Source organism: Macrobrachium rosenbergii, chromosome 36 (genome assembly GCF_040412425.1).
Source record: "Macrobrachium rosenbergii isolate ZJJX-2024 chromosome 36, ASM4041242v1, whole genome shotgun sequence".
Taxonomy (NCBI): Eukaryota; Metazoa; Arthropoda; class Malacostraca; order Decapoda; family Palaemonidae; genus Macrobrachium; species Macrobrachium rosenbergii.
The window spans coordinates 5039341-5051969 of NC_089776.1; the positions used below are offsets into that span (position 1 = coordinate 5039341).

Below are 12629 nucleotides of genomic sequence, written 5' to 3' on the forward strand. Positions count from 1 at the left end.
GGGGAAAGTCCCTTTAACGTGAATTCTCTTCTGAAGGATCACAGGTTCTGGATCAGAGAAGAAAGGAAAGAAGGAAATCAGCCTTCATAGCTTTCATAAAGGCTCCGAGGCACTGTAGAGATTTTCACGGGCGTTCATGCTCTTTTGAAACTGATGCTGCAAATATTTCATGGCAGTGATTCCGGCTACAAAGGTCAACTGGCTTAAAAAGTTTCTCTCTGAAGGTACTGGTTTTGTCGTTCAGTTTCATTTTCATTCTCTATCAGTTAAAACTGAACATATCTTCTATTAACTAATAGTTAAGGAAATTCATAGGTTCACCTTTGTTTTACCTCCTCACACTGTCAGTAATTCAGACAGATCCTATGAGTCTCTCTCTCTCTCTCTCTCTCTCTCTCTCTCTCTCTCTCTCTGCCCCACACACGCGCACACACTCACAAAAATTTACGCCCGAATAATGTTATTTAAAGAGTATATACAATGTCGTTTTAAAATCTGGTAAATGAATCATCTCTTTGAAGCTATGCACCTCTTGGACTTGAATTTTCGATTCTATGAATCCCGCTGGGAAAGCAAAGGAAAAATTTTCTTTGCTTATTAACAGCTGTTTTGTCCATTTGCTCTTGACACTTATGAGAATTGCTAAAAATTCTGTCACTATTCTAAAAGACCAAGTTCTAAGACCACTCAGGAAAATATATTACTTGCAAATCCAGTTTTCACTGTGATGGCACGGTAAATGAAGAAGGTACCGTATGTAAGATGTCGAAAAGATATTTTCACGTAGCCTATGTGTTCTATCAGATCTTTAGTCCTTGAAAGTCCCAGATGGATGGAATGTGCGATTTACTTAATCGTCTTTAAATTCAGTCCACGGGACACCGGTTATGTCATATGATGAGAATCAAATTCAAACACCCAAATATCGAATTCCACAAAGTCAAAATATCATTCCCATACCTCTCTACCTTTACATTCAATGGAATGACCATCGTGGATTATAAGAATTCCATAAACAAATTTTCAAGATCAGCATTTCTTTACAATTATTCAAATATCTGTCCATTAAAATTATTACGCATCGGAAAAATAGTTGCAATTCTGTTTCTGCGTAAAATTCCAACTTGCAGGCAAAAGTCTTCTTACGCCGCTGACAGTCGCCTTCGGAACAAGTGACTCGGTATTTCGTCTTCCTGTTGCGCCGTCAAAGAGGACATTTGCTACACTAAATTCGAAATGCAAAAATCAGAACTGAGATTCAACAGTCCAAAATTAAATGATTGGCCTCAGGCGGATATTAGCCTTGTGGGTTTCTGGAGGCAGTAAAAGTGAGTAACATGGGAACCTGGAATTTTGTATAAAAAATAGTTTTGTATATGCATATATATATACATACTGTATATATATACATACATACATACATATGTATAGTGTCCATAAAGTGATGGTGCGATTTAAAATACGTGTAGCTTTGTAACTATACATAATAGAATTAATCAGTAAAAAGGATGCGAAAGCTTGATGTGTCTAGTTTTTCTGCTCCTCTGAAGTTTTATTTATTATTTGTTTTATTAAATATTTTTCACAATTTCTGACACTTCTTTCTCAGAACTGCTGTTGACACATGGCTTCACTAGAAGAAGAAGTAAACTGCATTCGCTGGTTGGCTGAGCTAACATGCACTGTCGCTGTCCAGAGAAGGTTCACAACCCAGTGCAATAGAGAAGCACCACACAGGACTTGCATAGCCAGGTGGATGAAGAAATCTGAGGAAACAGGTTGTGTTAATGATAAAGCACGGACTGGTAGACCATGTGTTGATGAAGGAACCGTAGCATCTGCAGAACAATCCTTCGAGAGAAGTCAGAGAAAGATTCTAAGACGAGCATCTTTGGAGACGAGGCTTTCAAAATCTACTGGGCATAAGATTCTGGGAAAAAAAAAACTTAAAATGAAAGCGTACAGAATCCAAGTGCATCAAATCTACAGCTGCTAGAGTTCCTTCATGAAACATGGTCAGAAAAAGAACATGTTTCCTTCAATTTCTTCATCCACCTAGCTATGCAATTCCTGTGAGGTGCTTCTGTATTGTACTGGGTTGTAAACCTTCTCTGGACAGCGACAGCGCATTTTAGCTCAGCCAACCAAAGAATACAGTTTACTTTCTCTTCTAGTGAAGCCATGAGTCAACAGCAGTTCTGAAAAGTCATTTTTTAGTTTCAGAAATTGTGAGAAATATTTGATAACACAAATAATAAATAAAACTTCAAAAGAACAGGAAAAACTAAACACATCAAGCTTTCTTATCCTTTTTACATATTAATTCTATCTTGTATAATTAAGGACACTATATATATGTATGTATATATATATATATATATATATATATATATATATATATATATATATAGAGAGAGAGAGAGAGAGAGAGAGAGAGAGAGAGAGAGAGAGAAAGAGAGAGAGAGCTAGTTCTCGACATGCACATGCCTAAAAAAGTTTGCTGGAGAAAAATAACTTCTGGTGCTTATATGTATATATATACTGTATATATATATATATATATATATATATATATATATATATATATATATATATATATATATATATATATCATTACCATCAGTTCAGTGGTTATCAACGTTTTTCAGAGAAGCAACAATGCCAGACTGTGACAAATCACCTGTTGCTTTCGCTGGAAAAGTTTCTACAAGAGAATTTAAATGAAACTGTAAGCTTGGTTTGTCGCTTCAGAAGTCAGATGTTCGAGGCTACCTGAAGAAAATGATTAATAAGGATTTATCGTAAGGAATTGGCAGAGATGACACGGACCTACGCTCCATAATTACCTGGTCCTTTGCAGATCTTTCCTCGTGTTTGTGCAAAACATCTGCGTGCTTTTCTCGATTCGTATGAGGAGGGCCACTGGCATCGCTGACTATATAAACAATATTTTAAATATATACACACACATATATATATATATATATATATATATATATATATATATATATATATATATATATATGTGTGTGTGTGTGTGTGTGTGTGTGTGTGTGTGTGTGTGTGTGTGTGTGTGTGTGTGTGTGTGTGTGTAGATAAACTTGCAAACAAGAATATATGCGTATACTGTGTTATATAACCCTATAGAAGAAGATTTTATGCATAAAAAAACCAGAATTCCTGGCCTACCAGTGTATATATTGTACACGAGTCTACAAATAAACAGGCAGTTTTAAATTTGTATAATGGAAAACTCTGAAGGAAGAATGTTCGAGTCTTCACCCATTCATTTCCTGAGAGTCAACGGAAACCATCCTGTCTTTGGTACCTACCCCAAGATGATGCTGTTGATTTGATTATGCAATTATCCTACATGAGGTAGATCTCCGGATATCGGGAATCTCCGGAGGCGCAGATCTACAGACTTCACCGCCCGATTAGGTGGACGAGATTAAAACAGAATTTGATAGGATCTAATGTTCCTATTCATCTTATCTTCACTTTTACGAGCTTGTTTGCTGTCGTTTTTCTTGTCATTTCATTGGCGAGATTCTAAGCACTGATTTTTTCACTCACTTCCTGCGATTTCTGTTGCTATTTTTGCGTGAACCTGTTTGCAAGGGGCACAGCAACTCAAGATCCCTAAAAGCAACTTAATCAATGGGCTAATAATTAACCTTACTAAAAAGAAGCTCCCGTATCACAACTGTCGTTTAGTGGTTCTTTTCGTTTTGGTTGTTCATCTGCTTTCAGTCACGAAACGACTAAATTGAAATTTTCAATGAAACTACAGATCTCTCACTACAATGTACAGTACACTTGAATGAAAGTGATGAGGATGATCTATTGCTCATTTCTTTGCGGCATCGGGAAACCCAGGAGCTTTCCTTTTTTCTGCTGGCGTGCGATGTGCATAACGTGTCACTTTTCTTTCACACATGCACTTGGCCTTTGCAGTGATCCATCTGCTTGAAAGCAGCGAATTTATTATACGGTGTTTGTGTTACTGTTTGCATACCTCTCTAGTCTAACCCATCGATTCTCTGGTGTTCGTTTCGCGTTCACTTCTCTTCTTTGTTTTGTTAATAGGAAAATATATTATGTTCGAGACGCACGAAAATAGGGGAAGAGAGTGTCTCCGAAACGCGATGTTGTGGCCCGTACAGGTACAGCAGCAGCTGTCTGCTCCGAGGGTTGACAGTCAATTATTCAGACCGCGTGAAATTCTCGGATCAATATGCTCCGCGGGAGTGTGAGGTATCATGTGGTTTATTTGAGTCATTCAAGACAAAAACACCTGTCTTCTTCTTTATTCACTTCTTACCGAAGTTTTTTTACCTAGAGGACTTTTTTTAGTCCTGTGACAAAAAGAAAGAGGCACCAATAGGAACAGATAATATTGATGACCATAACGACTATACTGCGACATCAAGCCCTTGAACCAATATCAAATATAATGAGGGTCCGTTTTAAAGGGAAAAAGAAATAACATGGGAGGAGAGGCGGGGCGGCGCTCGTGTTTCACAGGGGACAACCACGGCAATGCTTGCGTGTATCGTATAACCTCATATTGTTGTAACATCGTGTTCCATGGAGGCGGCAGATGAGGAAAGAGAAGGGTACGAGAAGGCGGAGAGAACTGAGGAATAGCAGGAGAACGGTCTCGCCTTCCCAAGCAGCAACATGGTGCCGATAACGCCCTTGTCACTGGTATTTTCTCCGACCCCTTCGTCCATCGTCTGGGAACACTTCTCACCTTTCTCTCGCTTTCTGTCTCCTCTGGGTGGAAAGGGCGTCCTCGACAGAATGAAGACGAACACGCAGCCCACACTGCTCTCTTATCAAACGAAAACTGTGTGAGAAATAAAACACAAAGGAGGAACTGGCGGCACACCCGTGCGATCAGTAAGGCCCTGTGTGGCAACCTGTTAAAAGGACTGATTGCCTACCTCTTCCCCCAGACCAGCTCTCGAGTTCTCTCTCTCACACACGCACATACTCACGCTGCCTAGTTGCGCTCTCTCTCTCTCTCTCTCTCTCTCTCTCTCTCTCTCTCTCTCTCTCTCTCTCTCTCTAACACTTGCCAATACGTCTGTTTTGCCAGTTATTCATATGATGAATAAATGTAAGTTTGTTATTTAATGCCAGCGCGCGGCGAGAAATACTTTTTAGGTTCAACCGCTGAGCGATGTTATACCAGTTAAGTATTATATAATTATATGACTTTCCTCCTATCTAATTGCCTAAGTTTTTCTGGTAGGTATGGATACACAAACGCTCCCTTATTATAGATAGATAGATAGATAGATAGATATCTTCAGTGTCAACATCATCGCCTCCAAAGCCGCATAATGTGAAGATCCTCTGTGAAACTCCGCTGCTCATATGACTCCTGTGCTGTAACTTCCACAAATCTCCACTTATTTCCAGCCTCCATTCTCACAGTTGTCATCCAGGTAGGTCTGGGTCCTCCATTTCTTCTGGTGTCCTCCTCCTCCTCCTCCTCCCGCCCCCTCTCAGCTGACACTATCTGCCATGGTTGTGTAAAGGACCTGTCTAAGCCATCTCCATCTCCCTTTTATCATTATCTCATCCTATACGGTAGGGAACCTACGTAATATCTCTTATGGTATCTTTTGTAAGTCTGTCTTGCCATCTGACTTCTAATATTCTTATTAGAGATTTAATCTCAAAACGACACAGTCTTTTTTAGGTATAGCGTATTTTCATGCTGTGATTAACGCTCGTGCTGCAAAGAAGATCGCAATAGACTTATGTATAACTATACGTTCGCATGCAATTCCAGTCTGTTCTATTTCCCGTCTTACTGAGCTTGCCTAATGTTTGGTTTTCAGTTTTTCAGTGTTTTACTAAATTCCAACTCAGAATATTTACTGGATATCATTGTCCCTAAACATTTGAAAGATTCAACACCATTAACCCTTCCCCCATCTAATGTCATCTCATCCCTTTCTGCATACTCTGTCCTCGTTACTTCTGCTTGTCTAAGATTTATTTCTGAGTCCTATCTCTCTAGATATGCGAGGCATTCTACTGAGCAAGGTTTGTCAATCTATCGCTGATGAAAACACATCATCATCTGAATATTCTAAGTCTGTCACCCTGGTATCGTTACTCTCCCCAAACCTTCTCTTCCACCTCAAAACCAATTTTTCAAGATAACATCTGAGAAGGCAAACAGCAAAGGCAAAATAACATTCCCGTTATAGCACCCAATTACTCGCTGCAAATTCACTTAGCAAGGCCCCATCAACATTAACTTTGCACTGGCACTGGCAAAGGCTTCCTCTCTCCTAAGCAGCAAAAGCCACCAGAAGGGATTTTTTCATTTCAGAAACTGCTTCACAATAAATCTTAACAAAAATATTTGAACTCTGTAACTCTGCCTTTTTCTTATACCAGCTCGTTCATTCCTAGCTTCTTATATTGTTTTTGAAGGTGCAAGTATATCTCGATATTCAATAACAAAAGCCTCTTAATATTCATCTTCAAGAATCTTTACTCTTTTAAACCTAGTTACTCTTTTGTTGTTGGGCGCCGATATTTTCAGTTTATCGTGACAATAGCAGATTGGTGATCAGTGCCGACATCTTCTTATTTGCAGCTCCTAACATTCCTCAGAGTTCTTTTTCTCTCTCGGGTCATGGCTGTACGATCTGATAGGTTTCTGTGGTTGTCATCTGGAGACGTTCCAGCCTACTTGTGAATGTCTTTCTGTTACACTGTCATTCACAAATAGTTAAGAAGTCCACATCTATCTATTTACTTCCTCGTCTACCTGTCCTGTCTTTCCAGTCTGATTAAGGATTCTTACATTGCAATTTCTCATTTCTAGTTTATTCTTAATATTAAACCATGAGATTCTTAGCACCCCGCCTCCCCCCACCCTCCCCATGCTCTGGACTGGGGACCATTTCTAAACTGTGCCCATCCATTGAAGGGACAGATCTCATGGAGAAGTAAGTAGCTAAAAATACTAAAGGATAGCCAGTTCTTTGTGGCACGCCAATCATGGCTGCCGGAGGCCAGTGACCCATGACGCTGCCTACTTTGAACAAAGGTCATCTACCAGGCATCCACAGTTGACGACAGCAGGGAGACAGAGCCTTAGTGCTATTCATCATGCCATTGCCAATGACTTCTGGTGGTTATCCTGACCAAGGACGCAATCTTCGATGATGGATCCGGCCTTGACCTTGTGAAACTACAATGCAGAGGGTGCTCGTAGCCTGAGCTCAGGACCCTAGTCCAGGTGTATGCTTTATGCACTGTGTAAAGGAAAGGGTAAGCAGGGAACATTTTCATTTCATGAAGTGATTTCAGATTTACATCAAATGCAGATGCCAGTCGCTTTCTTGTTTATATTGTATTCGAAGATCCATGTGTGAAATTTGAATACAAGCATTTCCTCATTGTAGCTCAACTCGAAATCTTCTCATATATTCATCGTTCTATTATGCTGGGGACATACTAATTCCTCACTTTTTTCTTCGCCACGGGTCACAGTCACTTCAGCATACTTTATATATTTCTTCTTTTCATTCGTCCAAGCCCTTATGTCATTCCATTCTGTTGTTTTTTACACACCTATACTTTCATCAAAGCAGCAGAAAAAAGACCAGTCGACAACATTTCCCTTCCTTGGTACTTTTCCGTCTCCGCAATACCATTTGCCCCTTGACTGCATTTGTACATTCCATTTTTTTATTATTGTTTCATTGTCTTGTCAATAATCTCTCTCTCTCTCTCTCTCTCTCTCTCTCTCTCTCTCTCTCTCTCTCTCTCTCTCTAATATACAGTAGATATATATATATATATATATATATATATATATATATATATATATAAATATATATATATATGTATATATATATATATATATATATATATATATATATATATATATATATATATATATATATATATATATATATATATATATATATATATCGAGCAATTAACACAGCTGGAAAGTTTTTCCTTTCTTACATGGTTTATGTACGCAATTAAGTAGCGTGATTTTCTTTTTTGAAGTCTGAGCGTGTCCCAGGGATCAAGTGGAGATTCAGATCCATCACCAAAACCCAGTGGGTTTTTTCTCTTCTACGCGCCGTAAATATTATAAAAGACTGAGTAATCAGTCTGGGAGCAAGCGTAGAAACCATAAACATGGGCGCGTCTAAGGAAACTGTACAGATTCGTAACCTAACAAGAATTTAAAGGCAAATCAGACATAATACTCATCGACTGACAAACCCTCTTCTAGCAGGCAAATAAAGGCTTGGAAAAGGCCAATGGAGGAAAATTTCAAAGATATGACGACGTGCTTCATTATTAACATGGACACGTGTGCCCTGCGATGTGGATATCAGTCGTTCCACTTTCATCTTGAGAGTATTGCCCTCCATCACAAATCTTCATTTCTGTCACTAATTAAATTGAAGAATGACATTTCATTCTCTCTCTCTCACACACACACACACACACTCACACACACACACATATATATATATACAGAATATGTATATATATATATATATATATATATATATATATATATATATATATATATATATATATATATATATATATATATATATATATATATATATATATATATATATATATATATATATATATATATATATATATATATATATATATATATATATATATATATATATATATATATATATATATATATATATATATATATATATATATATATATATATATATATATATATATATATATATATATATATATATATATGCATATGGTGTTTTGAAATTAGAGCCCCCCCTCCACACAACAAATGGAAAGTTATGAAGTTTTCTGCTAAGCCTATCTCCAAGTACATTATTTTAAGTTTCTATTGAGCTATTTTTCATTTTACATTTCTTGTATTTTCAGGCTGAGTGACAGAGTTAGATACAGCCATGCCTAACGACTCGGAAGAAATCAGATGGATTGACCGAATCCGGGCTATAACCTTCAGAGAGGCCAGGGATGCTGGCTCATCCTTCATTTCACGTTCCTGGACAGCTAAATACATTAAAAGAGATGAATCCTTTGTTAAAAGAAACTGGAACAAAAATCCATATGACTGTCATCGCCAAAAGAGTGAGAGTCTTGGAAGGCCTGAAGTCCTTTCTCAGGAGTTAAAAGAGATCATAGCTGAGGCAGTGGGTAGACCAAGAACGTCTTTACGTAAATTGGCGCCTGAACTAGAAACAAAAAGGGGAAAGAAGAGAAGTTATAGTGCTGTATATCATGAGTTGAGAAAATCTGGTATCAAGCCATTTCATGTTATCGGCAAGCCCAACATCACTCAGCAACAGAGAAGACCTTGCATGGTTTTGTGCTTCATTTCTTAAAGATTGGGATGAAGCTGACTTTCTCCATGTTGCCGCATCAGATGAATTCTTCATTTACACAGTCAGGAAGCCAAATCATAAAAATGACATCATTTGGACTCCAAAGTTGGATGATATCAGCGATGACGTGCGCTATCGCCAAGTTGTGAAATTTCCTGAATGTTTGGGAATTTTTCTGTTTCACAGCCAAATGGTTAATGTGGATCATCAAAGAAAAAGGACAGTCATGGAATGGCGAATACTTCAGAAAAACTGTGCTTACTGGTGGAGTATTTCCTTTCCTCAAAGATCCTGAAAATGTGTTATCTGCTGAAGAAGTCATATTTTTGCATGATAAGGCACCATGTTTCAAGGCTCTTCAGACACAGGAGCTGCTTCGAAACAGTGGTGTTGATTTCTTCTCATCAAGTGAATTTCCAGGTAGCTCCCCTGACCTTAATGTGTGTGAAAACATTGGTAGTATCTTAAAGGTTCGTGTTGAAGTGCGCACAGTGAGCTATGATGGTATACCAAGCCTCGACGACCTGCGGAGAGAGGTGACCGAAGTGCTCAGGGAAATGGAGTTTGAGTCTCAGCTTTTTTGTGATTTGCTGAAATCATACCCCTCAAGAATGCAGGCTGTGGTACAGGCAGATGGAGGTCACACAAAATGTTAAATACTCAGAGAGAAACTTAAATACCTGTTCTGAATTACTTTGGTTTTGTCCATATCAATTTTAGTTTATGCTGTCGAGGGATCTTTAATTTCTTTTTTGCACATATTTTTTACCATAACTTCTAGATATATATTATATATATATATATATATATATATATATATATATATATATATATATATATATATATATATATATATATATATATATATATATATATATATATATATATATATATATATATATATATGATTATCATCACTTTTGTACGTGATTCATTTATCACATATTACCACAGGTGAAAAATAAGAAACTGGTCAGGACCTACACCCTGTTTCTTATTTTTCACCTGTGTAATAATGAGTATATATATATATATATATATATATATATATATATATATATATATATATATATATGTGTATGTGTGTGTGTGTGTGTGTGTGTGTGTTCCTTTCTCTGTACCCGTAAACATGCATCCACTTACTCATTATCTCACGCTCCTGTTTGCTGCTCTCACTAATTCTCGCTCCTCCCTCAGAAACTGTTGCAGTCCATTGCCATATCGTTTGTGATTTTCATTCTCTTCATCCTCCTCTGAGGTAGCACTTACCATGCCTATGCTCTTCAAATGTGAAGCGGAGCAATCCTTACACGAAAACACTTTCAAATGGCGCGCCGTTTATTCTACCCTCCAAATATCTTCTGTAGTCATCGGAGGAGATTCTATCCCGCTGACGACAACTTCCTTCTTCATTGCTTCTCCTAATCATTCATTTCTCATTTTCTTCATAAATTGGCCTCAGTTTCTGAAGCCTTTACCCAAAAGTAAGAATACTCACCCGTCATTACATCCGTTGCCACTTCCATGAATCTTTTCTTTTCATTATAATGCTTTGTATTATTTGCATTTTTCAGAGTGCATTCACTCCTCTTCTCTTGTGTAGTTACTTTACTGTCAGAGTATTACCTCCGAAATGGCGTCTTCCAGATTCTTCCTCGTACTACAGTATTATCACCTCATGACCTCTCGTTACAGTCCCATCTTGACTCTCTCCGTCTCTTCTCCGAGCGAAACCCCTTCCAGAGCTTGCTCTGCGCTTCTTTGTCGGGCGAGAACTCTGCAAAAACTCTTGTCATCCACGAACACAGCAAATGACCTCTATTCCAAGCATTATCAATGATCTGATTTGAAGATTTGGGTATCAACAGATTTAATGCTTATCCTCTCTCTCTCTCTCTCTCTCTCTCTCTCTCTCTCTCTCTCTCTCTCTCTCTCTCTCTCTCTCTCTCTCTCTGTGTGTGTGTGTGTGTGTGTGTGAAAGAGCCACCGAACACAACACTTAGCTAAAGTGGCGATATTGCTGGCCACATTGGCCTTCCCCTGAGCCTTGAACACTTTGTAGAAGTCAAGTCTTTCGAAATGAAAGGGAAGCGGGGTTATGACAGAAGCCAAATTGTTTTGTTCATCTAGTAAACACACGTAAGAGTTTCTCAGCCCTTCGAGTGCAGTGTAAAGGTCTCAAGTTCGAAAGTCTCGAGGCAAGACTTTATTAAAGGAATGCTATATGGAGCCTGGCAAAGCAGAATAGAATCTAGCCGTGGAGAGGATCTTAGATCGCCTGTTAACAGAAGAGGTGTAATCAAAATCAAGAAAATCATAAGCAAAATAGGAACAGATTGTCACCGAACTGACCAAGTGTGACTCCGACTTCTGAATATAAGAGATAAGTTGTCCTAGCGGGTGTCCATGGCAAAAAAAAAAAAAAAAAAAAATCGTTTCATAAAATATTGGAATTGCGTCTTTGCTTTTTCCCGTCGAAATGTTGAGCACCCCTCGTGGCGCATGATGATTGCCCGCCCGGTCAGCATCTTAATTTGAACTTCTGTTCGTGACTTTTTTTTCACAAGCTATTGTTTAAAACATTGAATCTGACGACTTTTCCCAAATCACTTCGTGAAATTTAATTGAATACAGAATAGTCAATATTATATATCAACTCTTCAGTTTTACAATGAATGACCATCATATCGTTAGCAGAGATATTGTGTCGACGGAGACTATTCTACAAAAAACTTGGTACGATGAATTAATGAAAAGACATTTCTATTTACTCTTGATATCAAATATTTTTTACTTGTTTCCCCTCTTTCGTCTCAATATAACGCTGGCACACGATGCAAAACAATTAGTGTTTGAGTGTTCAAGAACTTGATGATACTACATGATCTCCGTAGAACCCAGTGTACCTCAATTAGATGCAATCCTAATTTCCACTCAGCGATCAGGTACGTGTCTCAGCGCGGTTCCCCTCCCTGGCCCCTGCTCAGTGGAGACTGCACTGCAATAGAAGAAGCTGCAGACACCCGTCAGCGTAGGAGTTGGGAGACAGGCGGAAACTCTCAGGAGTTCGTGTCCTCGTTCATTACCAAATGGCTGTTCATACGTAACACGTTACAGCATGCTGCACATGTCTATTTTTATGCTGAGAAAATGCAACCGCAGTATGCAGTTTGTAATGTCCACATAGCATGACAAGAATAATTACAAAAATAACCTGACAAATTTTCCACG

The 12629-nt window shown here is 38.2% G+C and overlaps 1 protein-coding gene across 9 annotated transcripts in view; it reads right to left on the reverse strand.

Moving 5' to 3' along the window:
- Nucleotides 1-4941, reverse strand: part of LOC136856556 (uncharacterized) — a 430695-nt gene extending 425754 nt beyond the window's left edge. For 8 of the 9 annotated variants that reach the window (XM_067134396.1, XM_067134403.1, XM_067134398.1 and 5 more), the window contains exon 1: nucleotides 3333-4941. The gene's annotated coding sequence lies outside the window, so the exon portion shown is untranslated. The remainder of the gene's footprint in view (nucleotides 1-3332) is intronic. The other variant, XM_067134405.1, reaches the window with a different exon arrangement.
- Between the last annotated feature and the right edge of the window lie 7688 nt (nucleotides 4942-12629).